Source organism: Aplysia californica, unplaced genomic scaffold (assembly GCF_000002075.1).
Source record: "Aplysia californica isolate F4 #8 unplaced genomic scaffold, AplCal3.0 scaffold00021, whole genome shotgun sequence".
Classification (NCBI taxonomy): Eukaryota; Metazoa; Mollusca; class Gastropoda; order Aplysiida; family Aplysiidae; genus Aplysia; species Aplysia californica.
Genome location: NW_004797291.1, coordinates 1,542,554 through 1,547,044, shown reverse-complemented (window position 1 = coordinate 1,547,044; position 4,491 = coordinate 1,542,554). Strand labels below are relative to the sequence as shown.

Here is a 4,491-nt window from a genome sequence, read left to right as displayed (position 1 = left end):
AGAGAGAGATAGATAGATAGAGAGAGAGAGAGAGAGAGAGTGAGAGAGAGAAAGAAAGAAAGAGAAAAAGAGAAAGAGAGAGAGAGACAGAGAGATAGATAGATATAGATAAGGGGTCGAGGTTCACTACAGTGCTTTGGGTAATAGAGTTGAGACTATTTGGGGAAATAAACAGACAATTGTAAAGAAATGACGGAGACATCATGGTGCTTAGCTTAACTCAGACATAAGACACACACCAAAGAAAAGAAAAAGGGAAACGACGGAGACACAAGACCTTCCAAACGGAGTGCCCCACCTCAATCCCTCCCATCCCATTTCTCTTGAGATTGGTTCACAAATAGGTTCATTCCAGAAGCGGAAGAAGGGGCTCTGCTCTGAAGGACCGACATCCTCCACAATGACTCATCCACCATTTTTAAAAATAGTTATGTAGCCCAAACATACGTCATAGAAGACCTCATGTACGGTGACTCATCATATCATCTTTAGGTTTAGTTCTAATAACAGTTTCACTGCACTTACAACACAAGTTAGGTAATAAAAGTGCCAAAAACTAGTGAAGTTACTTTAGAGTACCACACAAAGTGAAGAAGGAGGAGAGATACTGACGATTAAGGTTTGACTGGAAAGAAGAAGCAAACCATACAGAGCACCCGCCACCTACCCACTCGCATCATCTGTAAGCCACACACATACATAATACGTCAAAACGTACAGAAACGCATGCAACTGACTGAGCAGGGCAGCCGATATATGCGCAGTTTGCCCACCTTTCATTTCTGCCTGTGTCCCTCATGTGAGCCAGAGTGGGCGTTGGCGAACATTCTGATGTTATCCGCACCTTCCGTATTATTTTTGCTATCTGAACTAGAGTATCGTCAGAAAAAATAAAGGGGGTACGACGGCAAGAACCTTGTAAACAATACGTTTCTGGAGACACCGCTTTGTCCTCGGAATAACAAGTAATCAATTTCGAATTTGTTAACACACCCAAAAAAATGGGGAGGGGAAGTCATATGAAATACAGTGGTTGTTCCCTATAAAAATGACCTAGAAGAGAAATTCAGAGTTTAACTATTATATTACTATATTCTTTTGGTGACACTGTCTATTTGTGGAGAAATGTTGCAGTCACCCCCTTGACCCGTTATACACAACCACTCAAGAACTAACGATTGTGGCAGACAGAGCAAGGGGATGATAAATGAAATATAAAATGCTTCCTTCAACAAGAAAGAGACCCTAAAATCATAAAAGCAAACCCTGAGATTACATCCCAAAGTTTGAACACAAAGTGCCAAAGACAGCAGACACCATGATATTTTATTCTGCAGTGACAATTTCTTTGGACTATTATAAATCTTCATTAGTCCACAGGATTCGTGAGATGGGGGAGAGAGAGAGAGAGAGAGAGAGAGAGAGAGAGAGAGAGAGAGAGAGAGAGAGAGAGAGAAAACAAAGACAGACAGACAGAAAGACAGATATATAGAGGGTGAAAATAGAAACAAACGACATTGACCAACATATCAGGATGGCCCAAACCACACGAACCCCACCCCATCCCACCCCCGGAAAAAAAATCTTCCTCAACAAATAGTGAAAAAGTCACGTTTAAAAGAACAAATCAAATCAGCTCATGTGGCAGAGAAAAGTCAAATATCACAGATCCGCTTTATGAACGAAACCCAGGTGAAGGGTTGGGAACCAGGGTAACGGGGATAAATGACAAAGACAAAATGAATTTGCTCAACTATAAGTTGGCAAAAGGCACGACGGGGGTGATAGTCCAACAATTCACCCCCCCCCCCAAACAAACAAACAAACAAACAAACAAAACATAATAGCAAAAACAAAAGACAACCACCCCCACCCCAAACAAACTGAGCACATAACCGACATATTTAACCGAGAATAGTGTCAAAACAACAAAACAGAAACAGCCATCTTTTCAAAGCTCCTCCGCTTCAAAAAATGAATGATGCAGGCCTTAGAGAGATAACATGAGCTTATGAGATAAGGCACCTCTTCTCACACTTGCCGCCAAAGTCACGCCTGTGTACTGCGTTTATTTAAGTGAACAATCAACTTCAAGCATAATGCAAACAAGTCATACGTGTACGGAAGAATATTATTGCCCTCTTTTAGGTTCTCCCACACATATGAAAAGCATAGCATATCAACCACTCACACTTTTCAGCAGCTGGGTATACAAAGCATACCCCCCCCAAAAAAAAAAATTAATTAAAATTTAAAAATCTTCCAGACACGTGCGCGTACATGATGTGGAGGCAAACGTTTCAGCACGATCTCCATGATCAAGTACAAGTCGAGTAACGGGATAACCCCGAATTCGCAACACCGGGTAAACCCGTTCTAAATTTAGGCAACGGGAAAATATAGAACCTAATATAGCCAAAACCCAATTATGTTCTTCTGGCTCTGAATAGCATCTTGACTAAAACGATACAAAAAGTAGCTCTTATTTTGGTTATAATTCCAAATTAACCAGACGGCATTGCTTTTTAGCAAGTGTCCCCAATAAGCAGTGCTAGCAGTACCGACTTCGAGGGATTCTGACGCATCGCTCTTAACGCAAAACCCTAACGGCTAAAAAGTATTCGCACCACGAAGTACAACGTCTGAACAGGAACATGATTTCAAAGAGAACTAGGCATTCTATTCAGCTCAAGCTTTGGGGTTTTTGAGTGGATTCTCTCAGATTTTGCTCCTAATTAATTTCAACATATCTACTATTTCCTCAATTCAATCTGTTGATACTTCCATGAAAAGTAGACAACACATGTACCCCCCCCCACGGACCACACTTTCTCACGAACACAGAATGGCAAACGCACACAGAACACAGGTGTTATTGGAAATGCTTTGAAGACAGTTTCTATACAGACCTCAATAAGACTGCATCACAATCATTAAAAAATGACAACCTTGTCGTCACAGTAAAAACAAACAAACCCCAAACAACATCGCCCTCAATCAGACTTTCAGTACACACAGTAGATTTGCGTCCAGTGATGTCTGTACAGTATTGCTGAGGGAGGCCGTGGAAGGGATGGGTCGGCGCTGAGTCAGTGGTCTCATAACTGAGGAGTGAGAGAGAGTGAACATAAGTGGGCGATAAACAGCACTGTGGTTATCTATGATGATTTAATTTGCTCATTTTTAAAGCTCAAGGTCAAATCAAATACTTCTTCTTAATACATGTACTTACACATTCTTAGTGGATACATACATGCGTCCAAAAATATATTAACCGCTCAGTGGGAACCATTTTGGTTCACCAAGTTGGCGACAGATTTGAGTTTTGAAAATATTGGTGGACAATCTAGACCATTTAGGACGCGGGCTTCGACCCTGCCTGTCATGAACAACGCCAGATGAGAGGGATACAACGCCCAAACAGAAAAAACCCCAACAAAATATTAAGACAATAAATTTTCCCCTCATAAGAATTAAACTCGGGTCTTCTGCGACGGAGGTTACCGACGCTGTGCGGTTTTACTAGTCTGTGGTATAGAAAAGCAAATCGACAAGAAAATGGCCATATATTTCTCGAAAAAAGGGCAAGACAGAGAGACAGCAACAAATGAGTAATAATGAAAAAAAGTCAACACGGAATTCCGCGGCAAAATCAAGCAAATTCATATGTATAAAAAAGGTTGGTATAGAGTATTGTATCATGGCCAAAGAGCGAGGAAATAGTAAGTAGCCAGCCATTATGTGTAAATGTTACCAAAAATCTGTACTTCTTTGGTCTTTTTGTCTTTGTTCAAGTTTGGCACGTGCAATTCTGTGGTACACTATTATAAGGCGCTTTTGTCTGCTTTGTTTGTCAACTTGAGTAAAGGGAAACACATCAACACAATAATATTCGTTAGTGCTGAGAAAAAGTAAGACAGACAGACAGAAACAGAAGGAATATAAAGAAGTAGGACCTACCAGTGGTGCCCCCCCCCCCTTCTCCCCAACCACCCACTTCGTCTGCTTCGAGTTTTTAGAAGTATAAACACATTGAAAATATTACACGCCATTTAATGCTGGAATAAAGCATGCCAAACAGACGGACACAACAAAGACGTATTACAAAAAAACAAGAACCAAACAAAAACAAAAACAAACTTGCAGGGGCACTTTTCAGACTCCTACGTCTTCTTGTTTTGATTTTTTTTTCGTTGGTAATAGACACTTTTTCTGGAATTTGGCGGGTAAAACGCCAATATAGCAACACCAACGGGACAGCAGCGAAAGTGCGTGGGTTGGAGGGAGCAAGGGGAAGTTAATTACAAGTAGCAACACATGGAGGTCATCATAGGCAGAGCTTGTTTCAAACTGGCGGGATATGAGTAAGAGAGGAAAGAGGGAGGGAGGGAGGGAGGGAGAGAGAGAGAGAGAGAGAGAGAGAGAGAGAGAGAGAGAGAGAGAGAGAGAGCACAGACAGAGAGAGAGAGAGAGAGAGACAGAGAGAGAGAG

General features: G+C 41.4%; 1 protein-coding gene across 1 annotated transcript in view; it reads right to left on the bottom strand.

Moving 5' to 3' along the window:
* Nucleotides 1-2,814: 2,814 nt before the first annotated feature.
* The window catches only part of LOC101853216 (formin), a 76,226-nt gene continuing 74,549 nt past the window's right edge, over nt 2,815-4,491 (bottom strand). Inside the window, exon 19 of the mRNA XM_005090783.3 lies at nt 2,815-3,104. The gene's annotated coding sequence lies outside the window, so the exon portion shown is untranslated. The remainder of the gene's footprint in view (nt 3,105-4,491) is intronic.